This window comes from Spermophilus citellus (genome assembly GCF_964194105.1).
Source record: "Spermophilus citellus genome assembly, chromosome: 10".
In the NCBI taxonomy this organism is placed as follows: domain Eukaryota; kingdom Metazoa; phylum Chordata; class Mammalia; order Rodentia; family Sciuridae; genus Spermophilus; species Spermophilus citellus.
Window position 1 is genome coordinate 64,111,747 of NC_138197.1, and position 19,598 is coordinate 64,131,344.

General features: G+C 38.3%; 1 protein-coding gene across 3 annotated transcripts in view; it reads left to right on the top strand.

Annotated features, from left to right (window-relative positions):
* Positions 1 to 11,550: 11,550 nt before the first annotated feature.
* Positions 11,551 to 19,598, top strand: part of TMEM117 (transmembrane protein 117) — a 482,831-nt gene continuing 474,783 nt past the window's right edge. Inside the window, exon 1 of one of the 3 annotated variants that reach the window (XM_081310889.1) lies at positions 11,551 to 11,950. The gene's annotated coding sequence lies outside the window, so the exon portion shown is untranslated. The remainder of the gene's footprint in view (positions 11,951 to 19,598) is intronic. The other 2 variants (XM_081310890.1, XM_081310886.1) reach the window with 2 other exon arrangements.

Below are 19,598 nucleotides of genomic sequence, written 5' to 3' on the forward strand. Positions count from 1 at the left end.
GGAATATAATTGACATTCAAGATTTCAAGACCTCTCTAAGCATCTAAGATGCTCCTCATGTGCATATGAAATTTTTGCTAAAATATAAGTATGAGTGACTTCTATGAGAGACCAGCTCAAAGTAAGATTCTTCTTTTTTTACTATTAAATCTTTGTTTTTTTCAGATTAAAGTAAATCAAGATTAATGCTCTTTCATTATTTCTATATTTTAACATACTTTGGTTTAATGACAAAATTAATTTTTAACAATTTTATAAATGGCTATAATTTGGGACTTATAAAATCCTTAAAGAGCTTAAGGAATACTTTAAAAATTTCCATTATGAATAGCAAATATTTAACAAAATTATATGCTATAATGATATTTATTGAAGAGATCTTTTTAAAATTCTCTGGGTATATTTTTCTTAAACACGCATATTTATTTTGGATAAAGCATTCATATACAAAGCAATCCATGGACTGACACAGCAGAATGTAAATTAATGCAAAGTAGTATACAAGTAAAACATCACTAAATCAAGCTCTGTTTGTCATAGTAAAAATAAGTTTTCATGTAATTTTGAATCATTTCAAGTAATTTTGTAATATTACTTGTTAGTTCTTCTGTGAATCTTTCCATATCTGTAAGTTAAACTAGCAGTTCGGTATTCTGTGTTCTCATAGGACACTTATTTCTTTGTTCTTATATTGGATTGTAATGATGATGTGTTTACCTGTCTACCTTTTTCTTTGTAAGATGAGCAGGGACAATGTCTTCATTTTTGTTTCTCTGACAGACTGTAAAAGTTTGTAAGATAATGTTATGGTTTCAGTATGAGGTGTCCGTAAAAAGTTCATCTGTGAGACAATGCAAGAATTTTCAGAGAGGAAATGATTAGACTAGGAGAAGTGTAATCTAATCAGTGGATTAATCCACTTATATGGATTAATTGGGTGGTTACTACAGGCAGGCAGGATATAACTAGAGGAGATAAGTCACTGGGGCCTCCCTTTGGGGTTTATATTTTGTTCCTGGTGAGTGCAGTTCTCTCTGCTCGTTGTTGATTAAGTCCTGAGCAGCTTTTTTTCCCTCTGTGCCCTTCTGTCTTGATGTTCTGCCTCCTACGGGACCCAGAGCTATGGAGTCTGCCCCCCATGAACTGAACCTCTGAAACTGTGAGCTAAAATAACTTTTTTCCTTAAAATAGTTCTTGTAAGATCTTCTGGACATAGAGATGAAAAAATTGATTAAAACAGATGAATCAAATATTGCTTAAAATAAGTATAAGTCCAATGAAATTTGAAAACCTTCTTCTCTACAGATAATTCTACCTAATAGTAGTGGCTATGATATTAGACTTACTGTACCAAACGAATCAACAACACATGTTTAAGAGATACTAAATGAAGATCTGATGATTTTTTTCCCACTAAAATGTTGGTGAAATAGTCATACATAAATTTTATTTTAAAAATTTGAGGACTTTCATTAGACATATTATCTATTGGAAAGAAACTTAAAGATTTATAAAGATGGTAACAGAAGATGTGCCAGGATATACCAGATGTTTATTTTAACAATTTCATCCTCACTGTAGTTTACAAATTATATAATAGTCAACATTTTCAGACAAGGATATCTGTTTTAGAGAGGTTAAACATTTTGGCCAAGTTCATAGAACATATAGCAAAGTAGGACTTGACCCCAGGCCCATCTAACTCCAAAAACCTATCTTCTTTCAATTGTACTACACATTTACTCAAGGGAAAAAAAAAATGAGATAATCAAGAAAGAAAGTTGGGCATAATCCTTTAGGTATGTCTGGAAATCATCTCAAAATACTGAAAACAAAATTATATAAGTGAGGTTTTATTGAAAAAAATATTTTATGTGCTGACAGTGAATTAGTTGAAACACTTTCCATATTAGTTCAAAAGCTAATTTTTCAGTTTTCTTTTTATTGAAGATAAGAGATATTTTTGTGCCAGCTTAATAATTTCAAGTGACAAATTACTTAGATTAATAAATACATACTCATAGCACTAAAGCGAAAAAAAAATTACCTGTACATTCCTAGCATGGATATTTTTAAAAAATAATGACTCATCAATTAGCTAATGTTGGTGATGTAAGGGAAACAGGAAGTTCATTACTTGAGGGAGGGACAAGCTTTCTGCCTTTCACCAAATCCATCCATTTAATTCATGGACTCTGATGCTGTCCTCCACAGACCTTCACTCTCATTAAAATGGGCAGGTCCTGATGACTCTGGAGGAAGAGTAATTTTACTGAAGCTCTAAGGGTTTGCCAAGGCTCATTTGGGGGGACCCTGGTGTCCTGCTGACTTTGGTTAATGAAGATTCTAGTACTGTTGGTAAAGGTATTCGTGTCAGGCTTCACCTTGGCGTGAGGTAAGTACTGCTTCCAGAACAGCATTTCTAGGTGTCTCCAAGGGACCTGAGCCTTTAACAGCTATAGTTCCAAGAAATGAGTTCTAAAAGCAGAGGATAAACCCCAAGATAAAGGAGTGCCTGTTTCATGTGGTTTTCACAAATCATATGCCAGTTCATGGGGACTCTGGGATCTATGACAAGAGAGCATGTCTTTGGGTCTAGGATCTGGGGATGGGGAAGATGAAGGGAGAAAGCCCCTCCATAGGGTGCATTTTAGGCTTCAAATGCTTTCAGAGGCCAAGCAACCTGCTGTGTAACTAAATGACTAAAAGATCTTGTTGGGCAGCTATTTGCCATTCAACAATGAAAGCCAAATCTGACTAGTTCTTGGGTTTTATGAGAAGCTAGAAATCAGTTTTATTTTGTTTTGTTATGTTAAACCTACTAGTTTTTAAAAAATTTTCAACTAAAGTAAGTCTTTAGAGTAGTGTGTAAGTCAAAGAAAATAGAGGCCACATCACTACCAGTTTGCAAGTTTCGGTGAAGGGCAAATATTTAGGAGTCTGGAGGGAAGGGGTGCACTTAATTGATGCTAGAAAGTGACTGAATTTGAATGCCACAGGACTGTATCAATGACCTTCCTTGGCTGCCTTCTGTCCTCATTTTCTTTAGGTAACTATATTTATAGAGCATCACATCAATAATTTCTTCTATCTATGACTCTCCAAATTAAATGTGCATAAGAATCACTAGGAGTATATTAAAATGAAGATTACTATATCCCTCCTTAAGAGATTCTGATTCATTAGGTAGGGTTCTGGAATTTGTTCTTTAGCACCTATCTTAGTTTACTGTAACACAGATGGTCTGGAGACCACACTTTGAGAAACACTGACTCATAATGGATTCCGATGGCTAGCACATCTGTTATTTCAGCTTCAGTTTCTTGCTGGAGTTACAGATCTCTATAAGCAACTGCCTGCTGGAGATCTCTACCATCTCCTGTCATGTATCTTGAATTTACTATTGTCTGTACCTAAATTTATTATATTGCTTCATAGCCTGCACACAGGCCTTTTATTCTTTAATTCATTAAAGTATACCATCAGATTAGTTGCCAAAGTCAGAAATTTGCCCTTCCACCTTGGATGGATGGGAACTACCCCATCCAGGGTACAAGGAGTAGGTGGCAGGTCCAAGCGTGCCCTCCAAACAGCTGCTTTCCTATCTAAGCCTTGCCATGCCTGCTCAGTTATTCTATTTTGGCTTCTTGAGTATCATCCAGTTTTGAGAGAAGCCAATAGTAATGACTACTTTATTTATTGAAGTTTACACTTCATTTTGCATGTCTTCACTCAATCTTGTCTTGAAGTCACTGAATTCTCTGTCTAGTTTTTGGCAGCTCAATAATCCCTGAGGCAAGATCTGCTCCCTATATTTTTAATTGCCAGCTGAGACCTCTGCTTCAGAATAGATAATGTCATCTTTCCACAGTGAGACCACCCACACTGGTAGAGGATTCCTGCTACTCTCTCTCTCCTCATGGTTCCAGGGTTATTAGTGACTGCCTAAATTGAGATCATATTAAACCTGTGTCCATAGCTATTGTTAATCAGGTTGTTGCTACCCTAAAACAACAGAGTGCTGGAGTCAGAAGGGAACTCAGATATTGTCTAATTTACTTTCCTTAGAAATTGAAGGCTAGAGCTCTCAAGTGATTTACTAAGGGTAAAGAGTGGAATGAGAGAGTTGAACTTCAAACCTTGGTTCTCATTCAAATCTAATAATGAAATACAAGTTACATTCTAGTGAAGTTGTGTGATAATGGAATTTTTGTCTGTGCTGATTTTTTTTCTGTATCTGCCTGCATCTAGAATAGTGCCTGGACTGAAGTGATTGTGAATGGATACACTACAAATGTATCAGTTTATGGTTTGTTGACAATACAATGACCAAAATGCTCCCTTGACATAAAGAATTGATATTATATTAATAAGTATTATTTAAGCATATTATCAAGTTATAAGAAGATAATATTTAACTTTAGTATGTGGACTGTTTATCACCTCTACCAAGGATACAAAGGAGAAAATAGACATAAAACTGTAGTAGCAAGGAACTAGCTTAATTATTCTGCATAAATGTCACCTTGGAGAAATCTGCTCTGGTCATCTTGTCTAAAATTGTGCCCCATGTCCTTCTCAATGTTCTGATCCTATCTTCTTCTTCTTCTGTTTTTTTCTTTCTTTTATTTTAGTAGTTGCAGAAGATTGAACCCAAGGCCACAGTCATGCTAAGCTACACTGAGCTACACCCCCAGCCTCTATGTACTTTTCTTAACAGCACAATTCACTGTATGATATTATATCATTGTTCATTTTATATTAACTGTATGTCAATAAGCTCTATCAGAGGATGGACTTCATCTTTTTCTCCAACAGAAAATAGAAATATCTGACACAGAAAATCTTCCTGAAGATGTTGGATTTACATTCTGGAATGGAAACTTAAATAACATGCAACACTTTGGCATTCAAAAGTCTAATATATGTCTTTGTAAACAGAAGCAAAATAAAAATCCAATGCAGTAAAATGCTGAAATAAATGTGAGAGATTTGGATAATATTGACTGGAAAGATATTTGCAAAAAATTAATTATCTTTGTTATTAAGTAAATGATTTCTTCTGTGTATTTTTACCTTATATCAGAGAAATAAATTGGTATTATACATAAAATTATGACATTTATATAAGGGATATTTGCTTATTTACAAATGTGAATGTAGTGGGTTAAATAGTATACTTGCAAAACTCATGTCCACCTAGAACCTTAGATCATGATCTTACTGGGAAATGGGGCCTTTGCAAATGTATTTACAGTCATGCACTCTGTAACAACATTTCAGTCAGATTACATAATGATGATGGTCCCATAAAATTGTATCTCCTGGCAACATCCTAACAATTTTAGTTTGTGTAAGTACACTCAAGCATGTTTGTACAATGACGATGTTGCCTAAAGATGTGTTTCTCACAGCATTTTCTAAGAATGCTCAACTATAATATTAAGGCAAAATCATTCTGGATTTGGAGTGGGCCCTAAATTCAATGACATGAGTGCCCACTATGAGCACATAATGCTCTCTGTGAGGCTTGCCCTTTCAATGGCATCGTAAAACAAAGAATGGGCCAGTTATGTCTCTGATTATGGTACAGGAGGGACCCCAGTTGTGCAGCCCACTGGAGAAAAGAATTCCAAGCTCTTCCTCATTTCTTCATATGAAATGTCGAAGGTGAGGCTTCTCCCCTCTGTCCTTGAAGGAGGCAGGGAGAGCAGCCCTCCCAGTCTATGGGTAGAGGATGAGGCTTACTTACCATTTTTCATTCCATAGCTACAGTAAACATGATCATTGTCTTCAAATACAAAAATAAATAAATAATTTCCTCTTCTTATTATTTAAAATTCCTGGTGCCAATTATTTCTTGTCTTCCATTTTACCCATCCACATCCTGTCTCTTTGACCATTTCCTTACTGTTAAAACAGCTGAAACTAAGAAGTCTGGTCTCAACAACTGGGCAATCCCAACTTCTCTAAATAATCTGCTTCATCACCCCCCACACAAATCCCTCCTCCTGAGAATGGACCACACCATTCTTGCTGCTACAGCTTCCTTTCTTCACCCCTTCCTACTTTCCCTCTTCCTTTCTCCCCTGCTTCTGCACAAATTTTGTTGAGAGCATTTAGGGAATCGGCACTCTATCTCTGCTGCTCCCTTTGCCTGGAATTTCTTCCTTAACCAGTCCACCCTTTTGTGTTTCTGAAGTCTCTTTATCATTCAATGTTTGCCTTAAACTTCTTCCATTTGGCTTTCTACAGCAATACAGCAATTCCTAAGGATAGTTTTTTTTTTTTTCTCCATTTCAAATTTCTACAGCCCTTCTGGTCAGGAAAATACAGTTGGCCCTGGTCATATGTCACCTTACGTTACTACTCATGGTGATTTATAAGCCATCTCTTTTCTGCTCATTTGGATCACAAAGTCCCTACGGAAACACATACTCTATTTGTCTTGGACACCTCAGCATGTTGCTATGCTTTGATAGCATTCAACCCCAAGGCTATGAACACTCCAGCATACTGTTCACCAATCCCAAAGAAAGAACTTGGAGAGGGTTTGGACATTTTATTACTCTTACATTCCTTGGTGATGTTGAGCCAGGAAAAAATGTAGGGCTACCCCATGACTCTAAGCAGAAAAGTGTACACAGGAGAGATGGCTTGCCAACTGCACATATGAGTTTCTTCAGATGTTTTAGAAGAATATGACTTTACTTCACAACCAAGGTCGTTCTGCTTTGATCCTCACATAAAGACTGGAGACAAGAGAAGTGGCCAGTTTTCTCCTTCCTGGCTGTCCCAATACATTCTTGGGAGTCTTCTTAGTTTACTTGCAAGAAAAAACAGAACTTTTAGGCACTGACTTATGTTTACCCCAATAGACAGTCTAGTTGCTTGGGGTATGTTTATTGACTGGATGGTGTGTTTGATACTTTATATGAAGTCAAATGTTCTTGAAAACTGGTACCTTTTTGTATTCCCCAAATCAAGTCTCCCCTGCCTTGGGATAGATTTCCCAAACTTGTCTAAGTGTGACCTGTTGGAAAGAATTTTGTAGAAGAAGAGAAAAAGACCATTTGTTTCAGGAGAACCCAAACTAGAAAGAACTGGAAATTCAACTCAAAATGCCCAAGGCAAATTTGCCATTTAAAACCAGGAAACACATTCCTGTGGATGAGGTCATCATAACCAAGCACTGCAATCTGAAAATGAGGCCCTGGGTCAGTTCTCAGGGCCTCTGTATGCAGGAGTGAGGGTGCAGTAGAAGAGAAAATAAGAAGAGGTGGTGAAAGGAACCACAAAGGGTTCTACAATTGCCCTTGTCTGTCACTACAGGAGGAATGTCCCTTTGAGCAGCTGCTGCATTCGTGTGTACAAATTCTGCAAGATAACCAGTGTATGAATGGCATTGATGTGGGCCCCCAAGCAGGCAGCAGCTCTACCTCTGGCGGGGCACTTAGTTCACCCTGTTTGTATATCTCCTTTGCTTTAAAAACTATCCAGAAAAGTGTCTATGCCCAGTCATTTACAAGGTTAAGTGAAGACTAAGTGAATTAATCCTTCAGTTAAAGAAACTCTGTGGGACATGCAGAATATAAGGGCAAGGGTGAGATGAATACTAATGATAATAAAAGCCAACATTTATGGACAATTTAATATGTACCAGACCAAATGCTAAAATAAAAAATACATTATATATTCCTTCTAACAACTTATGAAGCACCCACTTACTACTAATGTAAAGGGAGGATAATTTCTTTAGATCATATTGCTATTTGGCAGAACCAGGATTCTAGAGCACAAGGTTTTAAGATTCCAAGAAATAGACATGTGATAATCAACTTTTTCTAAGCAAAAGCTGGGACATGTGGTCTAAAACATATCAGTTTACATTGGGTTCAATGGGAATGAACATTTGAAATTAGGTCTGCTGAGGAAAATTCTGGCAATAGAGTCACTGCCCTTTAAATACCAGAATAAAATTATGGATTGTATTCACTTTTCTTGCCTCTTTAGCAATAAGGATATTATGCCACTTATAATGAGTAATTAGCATCATCCCAAATGACCCATTGAAAATTAAAAATAGTTTTGCTTGGAGTCCATTGAATTATGGACATAAGTGTTCTTGATTGATTTGGTAGAGGGTACAGATAATTCCAGCTATGGTTTCCTCTTGCTTTAAAAGGGTCATTTAAACAAGCTACAATTTTTTCATAATCAAAGGTTTTTAAATGATTGAAATATATATTAACTTTGATTTTCTCTTTCTTACAATACAGAGTAAATTGCATAACAGATTTCTGGGACAGGTGAGGTAAACAGAAAAACATGTCTCCTTATTTCTGATGTTGAACCCTTGCATCAGATTTTATTAAGGAATTATATGAAAGCAAGACACATTTTTATGCCTATCAGCAAGGCTAACTTTGTATGTAGAAGTCGAATAAGCAGATGATTGGCTAGTGTGATTTGAAAATTTCCTACTTAGCTGAGTTTAGTGGTGTACACCCAGTGGCTTTGGGCACTGAGGCAGGAGGATTGCAAGTTCAAAGTCAGCCTCAGCAATGTAGCAAGGCCTTAAGCAACTAGTGAGACCCTGTCTCAAAAAAAAAAAAAAAAAAAAAAAAAAGATCAGAGGGAGATGGAGATGTAGCTCAGTGGTTAAGTACCCCTGGATTCAATACCTGGGTTCAATATATATTTTATATATATAAAATCCTACTTAATCTATTTCCGTCATTGTCAGGATAACAATATAAATAGTTTGAGTTTCCTAACCAGAAGCTGTGGCCAATTTGCCGAACTTCTATATCTGAAAAAAACGGAGATGTTTGAATTGAAATATGGGTGAGAGAATGGGAGATCTGAAGCCCTATTATCTTGGTTTCTTTTTGAACTTCTATCTATGTCCTTTTAAAATTGATGAACAACAGAGAAATGGCTAATCTCTGTGAGTGAGCAATCACCACTTAAATACTAGGCTAACGGATTTTGGCCTCAAGGAGAGTTTTTATAGACTAATGAATTTGATGGGAAGGAAAAAATGCTTTGTATTGAGAACCTATTATATACCTGACCAATAGGTGTTTTGTACACCTCAGGTCATTTAAAACTCATAACATTTCTGTGTGGTAATGACTGGGATGGAACAAGACTGAAGAGTAGGGAAAGCAGTAGCCCAAAATCTGGGAAGGAGCTGTTCTTGAAAGTTCCCAAAATCCATGTTCAGATTGAACATCTCACCACTTTGGAGAAAGGCAGAGCTATCCCATTGTAATTTAGTAGTAGCAGTTGCCTAAGATTATAGCTAGAACCAGAATTCACACTAACATTCCTTATTACATGTCTCTTGACTATAAAATGCACATCTTTCCTGATGGATGGGAAGGAAGTATACAATGAGAGGTTACAATGTGGTCTCACAAAACCAAATTGGGTGGCTTCTGATTCTTTCTCTACCACTCTGGCTACTTGTGAGATCTAGAATGAGCTACTTAGTCTCTGTATGCCTCTTTTCCTCAAAGGCAAACATAAAACCTCCCTTTCATGTGTAGTGGCTATCTCACAGAACTGTCAAGAGATTAAATGTTTTAATACAGGTAATGAATGTGATATACAATAAGCCTGCAATAAGTTGAGACTTTATTATTATATGTTATTATGACACAGATCAAAGTATAAATGTTATTCCTCCGTCTGATCCTGAACTAGAGGTCCTGGGCAGGTCCCAAAGTAAAGGGAACAAATTTTTTGGTCTCTGGTGAAAAAGAAACTTTGATATAGAAAACAAATCTTGCCCATTTCAGTCTTTTGCCTAGAATAGTCCTGAAGAAATATATTCTCTAACCCAAGTCCAATTAAGAGAAAATAGCACTGATCAAGCTTATTCTTAAAGATAATATTTAACAAAGAGTGATCTAAAGCTACAATAACAAGTTCCATGTAATTAGGGCCAGAAATTTAATATTTTCCTGTTTCAGCTGACGAAAGTCTTTCCTTTAAATGGAGATTCAAGGAAAACACAATACACACATAACACATGTGAAACAGTTACACAGTTAACAATTCTTTGGAAAATAATCCCAATTAAAATTATGAAGTTAGAGTAGAACCTGATAATTAATCTATGTAATGAATCTACAATTTGTTGGATTCATTACTGCCATTTACTATATTTAGGTGCTGAAGATGCAATGGTAAGATTTAGTTTTTGCCTTTAAAGAATTCATAGCTTGGTGGGGAAGAAAAAGAAGTTGCAATATAGTACAAAAAGAGTTTAAATAGAATATACAAAGTACTAGCTTCAGAAACAACTCTTTCTGGAAAAATCTTGGGAAGCATCACAAAAGAGAATCTTACTAAGTTAAAAATTCCATTAAATTATCTTGAACTATGACTACAGTGTAGATATACACTGGTTATTCTTAAAATCTAGAAACATATCAAACTAATGGAAAGTATGACCATGAACTTCTAATAATCTTTGTGCAGATTTGCTACACTGCAGGATTTGGGAATGGCTCTCTCCATTCCATTTCAAAATCTGCTGCCATCTCAGTTCTTCTTGCTGCACAACCAATTTCTGAATCATCATTTCAGGAGAGGGCTACTCTCCCTTCCTAAGTTTGCTACTGTAGGCACATATGAATCACCCCAGTTCCATTTAACTATTCAAACTAATGATCACTTCCACTTTCATGAACTATCATGCGATATCATCACACTAGATTGCAGCTTTTAAACATAAGCACCAGTAAACTGACACAGCAGTTGTCGTAAGCTATGGAAGGAAACAGAGACAAACATATATATGATGAAAAGGAGATTACATAAGGAAAAAAGAAATTCCTCAAATGTGGTCAAAGATTCTTCCTGCCCTAGGCTGCAGAGAAACATTTAAACACTACAGAAAGAGATTTTTGAGAAATTTGGGCTACAAAAAGTTTAACAATTGTGCATGTGTTTGCTCATCTATGTTTGTAAAAATGTGAGTATGCATGAGTGTGTGTTTATATGTGTGTATACACGTGAACACGTGTACTTGTGCATGTCTCTTATGAATAGATATGCTTATGTGTAGTCACGCATGTATGTATATATGTGAATATTTGTATAGGGGTGTGTGTGTGTGTGTGTGTGTGTGTGTGAGTGAGAGAGAGAGAGAGAGAGAGAGAGAGAGAGAGAGAGAGAGAGAGAGCAGACAAGCTGCAAAGTACGTATAAAATATAAGACTTCTCAACTCCTGTGGGCTCGCTCTCCCTACCCCCACCTTTGGCATCTCCAAGACACAGGGGCAGAAGGATGTTCTGTGACCTGAAGCTGCATTAGAAAGTTTGCTGCTCTTTAAAGACATTCCAACTGGGAACCTCATTGGTTACCTGCAGGATGTGGATTGTACAAATCTGCCAATTCCCGCAGGAGGAAGGGACGGCTGTTGACACCCTAGGCTGAAGCTCGGTGGCCCCCACCCCCCTTCCAGGTTCCTAAATCTTTCCCTGCCTGCGGCTGCCGCTCTGCAGAGGCGAGCCAGCCGGGGCACGCTCTGCCGCGGCGCTCGGGGCCCACGGGCTGGATTCGGCCCGCGGTTGGGGCGGGAAGGAGGGGAGAGGGCGGGGGCGGCAGGAGGCCATGCCTCCAGCTGCGGAGGCTGCCGCACAGCTGGAGCGGCTGCGGTCACCTGCGCGGCGCCATCGCCCTTGCGCTCGCAGTGTGCAGCCCGCCACGGCGGACTTCACAGTGCGCGGTGAGAGTCAGCACCGAGGGCGCCCGGCGTAGGCGGTGGCGGCGGGTGTGGGCCGAGCCGGTATTTATAGCTCGGTGACAGCAGCAGTGGCAGCGACGCCGCCGGTCCGTCTCGCTGCGCTTCCCAGCGAGGCCGCCGGCGCGCCGGAGGGCTGTGCTTGACCGGGTCTCCCGTGTGCAGTCGCCCGGAGCCTGCGCAGCCCCTTCGGTGAGTACGCGGCCCCGCGCCGGGCGCCTCCCCCGCCCTGGTCCGGCCGCAGCCGAGCCCTGCCGGCCCCGCTGCCCGCGCCCCGCTGCCTCCTGCGACCGTGGAAGCGGCCGCGGAACGCCGGCCCGGCCCCCGAATTCCCCGGCGCCTTCCCTCCTCCCTCCCGGAGGATGTTATCGAAAGAGGCTGGGTGAAGTGTCAAGGAGGCAGGCAGACGCACCAGCCCTTGGGTAAGGGCAGAGGAGACTTCCAGGCTCACGGATCTTGGTGGGAACCTCAAAGTCCTGGGCTCCAGGCGGTAAAAGATGGTAGAACAGTCCTTGAACTTTCTTCGCTTCAGTGATTCCTTGGATAGGACCTGAACACAAGCCCTATTTTTGTTAATTAAATTAACAGGTTGCAGTTCATTGGTGTCGTCCTTAAAAAAACACGGGGGTGGGTGGGCAGAGAGATAAAAGAGAGAAGAAAAGAAGGGCGGGGGAAGAGAGAGAGAGAGAGAGAGAGAGAGAGAGAGAGAGAGAGAGAGAGAGATCCATTGACTTGACTTGAGTATTTGAATGTTTGCTAACTTCATCCTGACTGAATAAAACTATTTTTTTCTATTTCTATTTTTGAAAATGCCTTAGGCCCACAAATATGTTTGACCAACGAGGTAACATTTTGGCTGCCATTATTTATTCAACCCTCTGTGGAACAATGAAGTGTGTGTGTGTGTGTGTGTGTGTGTGTGTGTGGGTGTGTGTGTGGGTGGGTGTGTGGGTGTGTGTGTGTGGGGGTGAAAGTAAACATCACATGCTTACTTTAGTATTTATATGTAGATATAAGTCTCAGGAACCAAAAAGAAACAAAATGTTGACTAAAAGAATGGTTAAATATAAGGTCATGCATTTCTCCTCTAATTATAAGTGATATATTGGCTGACACGCAAGGAAGGACCTCTGGGATGCTTTGGGGGTTTTGTTTTGTCTTCAGAAACAACTACCAATTTATTGAATATAAAAAATAGTAGAATCCCTGTAAAATTCTATTTTTGTTATAAAGTATTGATTTAAAAAAAAGTCCTAGCTATACTTTCTTTTACTCCACCAGACTTTGGAGTTTAAAAGCAATTAGGGGTTTTGACATTTTAACTCCGATAGTTATCCCTCTCCTCCCACCTTTCATTAAATCCATGTGATCAGAAACCCACCAGTACTTGTCAGCTGGGCAGTTTGGCCCATGCCTGTAATTCTAGATACCCTGGAGGCTGAGGCATCATTATTGCAATTTTAAGGCCAGCCTGGGCAATTTAGCAAGACCCTGTCTCAAAATAAAAAGGCCTGGGGACATAGCTCAGTGGTAAAGTGGTTGCTCAGCATGTGTGAGGCTCAGAGTTCAATCCCCAGGATCAAAAAACAAAGAAAAGAAGCCAGTACTTGTCAGTCTTATTTAATTTGCTTGCTTAAGCTTCTGTCATTTAAAAAATAAGTTCAGACATGTGACTTTTATTTAATATATTAAAGAATACTTAATGAATATTAGCTTTTGTATTATTGATAGAGTGTGACCATGGCAATTCATTCTTTATCAGAAGCGGATGCCACTGAAAAGGACCTTCACATTTTTAAAGAATTTATTGGTTACTGTTTGATTCGTTTTTTTTTTTTGCTTTACAACACAATGGGACTTTAAAATATTTTGCCATTACAACAGAGTTGTCATCATCTAAAGGACTCAGACCTACTTCATTTTCAGATTCTGTTTTAAAAACTTTCATTGATTGTTGTCCCAATGACTGAAGGATAAAAAGGGAAGAAAACCACTAAAAGGTGGAAACAATATGAAGAGAAAGTCTAGGAAATGATTTATGGTTGGGATCCTCTAAATTAGCTAGGGCATCACAAATGCTGTCCTGGTATCTATGCAGAACCACTTATGGCGGTTTCATTGATTGACTTAAAAGGTTGCTTTTTATTTAAAAGGCTGTGTGGTCTTTTGTATTGGACCTAAAGTAAGAGTTTCAGCTTTACATTTACATTGTTATGATTGCTATTTGTATTTCTTAAACCTGTATTAAGCACTTGCATTATGTAAAATGCTCTGTGTCATTTCCCCTTGCCTGTCTTCTATAATCATCTAGGATTATATACTATGATCTGTCCTTACCTCAGAGCTGGTATATTCAAGCATATATGCATTTGGTTTATTTATTTTTCTATCATTTCTCCTTTTACAGACTTGGATGTCCCATTATTCAGAGTCTACTGTCTCTGGAATGGATTCTTCAGTGTTTTTTTTTTTTTTTCCTCACCCAAGGCTGGACTGTTATCATCTGCATATCTATTTATTCATTTATACATTCATTAGCAAATATTTATTGAGTGCCCATTAGGTGCAAGTCATCACCTAGTATTTGCTCTTCCTTCCCATTGAAACTTTATTCTGTATTTTATACTTCATAGTAAAGGCAATATGACAGTAATTAAAAGTATTAAGTTTAGTGTTATATAGAGGTAGTTGTACCTATTTCTGCCAGTTGGTAGCTGTATAACCTTGGGAACATTACAACTTCTCTGAATCTCTTTTTCTTCACTGGCCAATACAAATAGTTGCTGTAAGGACTAATTGAGATAATATGTGAAATATGCATTCCAACAGCACAACACATAAAAAACATTCAAAACTGTCAGTATGAGTATGATTTCTACATCTACTGAACCTCTGTCCATCTCAGGAAATGGCAGTTCTATTCTGGATTTTGTCTAGGTCATGTCCACATCCAATCCACGAATAACTCTTCTTTTGTGTGTGTGTGAGGTGGTACTGGGGATTGAATTTAGGGGTGATTTACCAGTGAGCTACATCGCTGGATTTTTTAATTGTTTATTTTGAGACCGGGTCTCCCTAAGTTGCTGAATGTCTTATTAAATTGCTGAGGCTGGCCTCAAACTTTTCATCCTCCAAACTTAACCTCCTGAGTCATTGGGATTACAGTCATGAGCCACCATACTTGGCTCCCTTAATAACTCTTATTGGCTCTTCCTTTTGAAGGTGTCCAGAAGCTGAGCTGTTTAAATTCTTCCTCTATACCTGTGTGGTTCGAGGTACCTGGCAATAGCTTCCTCAATAACTTCCCCACTTCTGTTCCTTGCCTCCTACAAAGTATTTTGAACCAGCAGACAAAGTGGCCCTTTTTGATATGAAAGTCCGATTCTATCACCATTTCTGTCTGGGTGAAAGCTCACATCCATAGGATGGCCTCAAGGCCTGATCATGATGAAATACTTCCTCCTAGACTGCATCTCTTCCATATTCTCCAGTACCACATACCATACTGTCCAGTCATTTTAGCCTTCAGGTACTACCTTAAATGCACCATGCATGCCCTGGCAACAGGCCTTTCCTACTTCTGTCCCTCTATCTGGATTGGTCTTCTTCCATAGATATTTCCTTGCCTCTGGTCCTTCTTTCATGTCTGTCTTCTACTATCAGCTTACAGTGAGACCTTTAACTTCCCTCACTCTTGACTCCCTATTAACTTTTCCTTGCTTTAATTTTCTCTCTCAACTTTCTGAAATACTGTGTATTTAATTTTTATCTTTTGGTTTGTTCCCCACAAAATAACTATCAGATGCATGGAAACAGGGATTCTATTAATAACATTATGATTCAGAATCTACTGTCTCTGGAATGAAATCCTCAGTATTTTTTTTTTCTTATCTCAACCTGGTCTGTTGTCTGTTTTCAACAACACATCTATTTATTCATGAATTTATCCATCAGCAAATATTTGTTGGCTGTCTACTAGGTATAAGTAACCTCAGCACATAGGCTACTGCCTAGCACAAAATAGATGATTGGTAAATATTGAACAAGTGAATTAATGAGTGTTATTATGGAATAAAATTTGACTTCATCACTTTTTATGTATGATCATTTCACTTTTTTGCTTTGAAATGTTTTATGATGTCCTAATCTCTTCTTAGTACAGACCAACACTTTTTAAATAATATTCTTTGAATTGGCCCCAAATCATTCTTAATTCTCACAAGACACTTCCAAACACCTTGTGTTCCAGCCACACAGAACTACTGATATGTCTCTGCATCGGTCCCAGGTGATTTCCCCTGTGCCTTTAATCAAAACATTCTCCTATTTGAGAGTCTTACATCTCTCCTTTTTATTTTATTCTTTTGTTCCTTTGCATTTCTCTGAAATATTGGTTTGTACTAAAATTTCTGACTTTACAAATATCCAGTATAAATCTTGTTCCTCCAGAGTTAGAAACCATGAAAGGCCAATGAGTTTTCAGTTTTAGCCTATTCTTACCAAACATCATTATTGTTGCTATTATATGAAAAAGCAGAGGATTCTAAAATAGTGTCATCTACCTAACAATGTCATTACTTATGAGAAGGAATTAAGTTTGTGTGAATTAGTCTTGTTTTGAGATGCAGAATGCACACCAGTGATGTTCAGCAAAAGGACAATCAGATCAACTCAATTACTTATACTGATGCTCAAAGAAGAAAGAATTCAAGTACTCCTATAGTTATATGATTCCCATTTTTTTCTGATCATGCTACCAAGGTCAATTTGAATAGTAATAATAGATCCACTCATCGGATGGTTTTATTATTAGAAACTTTCTAACCAACATGTAAACAGCAAGACATTGGAATTTACGTTGTTGTACAGGAAAGGCATAGTATAGAGTGTTGAGGCCAGGTAGCTTTAACTTGAATCTTTGTTATGATATAGACAAGTTTTATTCCTTCATACAACCTACTAAATTTGTGGATTGTGGTGGTTCATACCACTCAGGAGGCTGAGACAGGATCACAAGTTCGAGGCTAGCCTTGGCAACTTAGTGAGACCCTGTCTCAAAATAAAAAATTAAAAGGTCTGGGGGTGTAGCTTAGTCATAGAGTACCCCTGGATTCAATTCCCAATGCCACACAAACAAACAAACATAAGCAAAACAACATCAACAATAATAGCAATACTGTTAAACTGTCCGTCTCAGTTTCAACATTTGTGAAATGGGGAAAGGAAGAGCATTTTCCTCACTAGGCTGCTATTAAACTTAAAAGAGATGCTTATAAAGCTCATGAGTATACTATTTGGCAAACAGCAAGTCCTCAGTTAGTGTTATCCCTGAGTGATGATGATGATGGTGATGATGATGGTGATGATGATGATGATGATATGTGGAGCCTGGTGCTAAAATGAATTGGGGTTGTGTTTGGGTAAATCAGTGATGTTTCTGGCCGAGTCACCACTGCAGTCTTTGAACCTGGCTGCTTTTCTCTTTTCTAGTGGAAGTTGAATGTGAGGTTGCTTTGCCTTTTTCTCATTTCACCTAAACAATGAAGGGGTTTCTCTTTCTGAGTGTTACCACTCAGATCATTCATATGTGTCTATGGATTGCCCACTGTGAGCTCAGCATCATGCTGTTCCCAAGAAGTAAACAGCCTCTTATGACCTCTCTAAGGAGTTTATAATAAAATAAAATGATGAAAGGATCAATATCAGGGTCCTGTTTCATTCTGCTAGTATTTAAAAGTAGAAATGAAGAATGGACTATAAGCATTATGAAAAATGTCTTACTGAAAGAAGCACTTCCAGCTATATGGTATATTAGATAGATTAAGGACTAGGTGTCAATGTGGATTCAAATTCTGTCTCTTCCACTTGCTGAGTATGTGAACTAAATGGACAATTACTTTGAACCTTCATTTTTTCTTAACTGTAAGAGTGACATTAGCATTCATAGCATTACTGTGGGAATTAAATGAGATTAGATACTAGTACAGGATTGTTGCTCAGTAGTATAGTTCTCTCTCCTGAAATAGCATAAAGTTAGGAGAGGAACAGCTGTCTCCAAATTTTTTTGCATGTTCTAATTTAACTTGGGCATGTGGAAATCATATAGCCCACAGGCAAGATTCTGAAGTTAAAAATAGAAACAAAATAAGTATATGCTAGTCCTCCACAAAGTATTTTTAAAAAAGAATCAAGGTCATGTAAATTCAGTGGTCTAAATCCTGCTGTCTTGATTATGTGTGTGCAAGGAAGGAGAGGAGGTGATGGTGGCTCTCACTAGAATCCCTCACTGCTAATGGGTGCCTCATAGGAAGTAACTCATTATAGTAACTTTCTAAGGGATATCTTTGTGCAGTTCTGATGGTCATGTAGTACAAGTCCTTCCTCAAATGTCATTCATTGGTCCTTGAGATGATTTTTGTGAATTTCTTTTTGGTGGTGGTTTTGGGATACTTCCAAAAGTGTTGCGTGAAATTGAAAACTGACCCATTTCTGCATTTGTACACACTAAATATCATGAAAATGCACAATGCTCATTTTTATACTTCACTACGTGTTCTGATCTCTGGTGTGAGAACCATACACACAGGTCCTTGCTGCTATTGTGAGTGATAGTCTTGTGGAAAGGAAGGAAGGAAAGAAAGAAGGAAGGAGGAGAGAGGGAGGGAGGGAGGGAAGAAGGAAGAAAGGAAAGAGGGAAGACCAACTAAAGAATCTTGAGAAAGCCACCATACCTAAGTGATCTGAGCTGGGAACAGATATTTCAGAGTGTTCACAAAGATCATAAGGGATTTGAAATTTCTTAGAAGGCTTATGAGTCCAAGGTTGTAGTGATTATGGGTTTGGCTGAATTTTATTGCCAATTCTTTTGCATGCCTTCATTAACTTGGATTGTGAGTTTAATTGACATTCATCAGCCCAGAGTATTGGATTGAGATTTGGGACCCTTGGAAACTATTCTCAGATCTTTCGTTGATTTAGAAGCACTTCAGGCTTGTGGTGTAATCTTTGGACTTTTTGCCAGTTGTAAAATTATGTTTGTCAATGGATTCCCCTCCCCCTCAAGTGTCCAGGATCAGAGAAGGAGTCTTTTACTTACATAATCTTCCCTGTCCTATATAAGTATATAATTGTCTCTAAAGAAGAATGTACCTCTGAAAGGCATTCTTAGGATTGGTTTCTGGATCTTTCCTTTAAGAAGAAAAAGTGCTACAAAGGTTGGCAATGGTGCCTTGGGGGTCATACTTCAGAGACTCAGATCAGCTCTCTTTTGCTGAGTGATTTAGGGAAAGTGGCATAACCTATGTGAGCCTTAATTCTCTCCCTGGAAAATAAAGGGATGGGAATGATAATAGTATTTCAGGAACTTGTTATGACAAAAATGCTGTAATGTTGCAAGCAGACATCCAGCAGAGAGCCCGTCATGTTAGGGACTATACACTTTGCCAGGGTCCTTCTTCTCTCTCCTTCCTCTCTGAAGGAGAGTCCTTCTCTAAATAAATTGAGAAAGAAGAAAAGTAAATTGGTTGATGGCAGTCAAATTAACGCCCTTATTACTTTTGTTTTCAAGATTTAAAGAGTTTTATTGCTGAAAAAGCAGATGTTACTTAGTCTGAAAGCTAAATGAGTTCACCAAGATGAACTCTAGAATTGGATATCTACTCACAAGCCCTGGTAGGCCTAGACAAACCTCCCCATGTAGGAGTTACTGCTTTTGTGCTTTCTGGGTAGGTTGGTTCATGAAGAGGAAAGAGGGAAGAAAACAGTGAGACTTTGAAGGTGGGGCCTGGACATTCACACTTTGAGATGGCAGTGCTTCCAGAGTAGGTCTGCAGATCTGTTG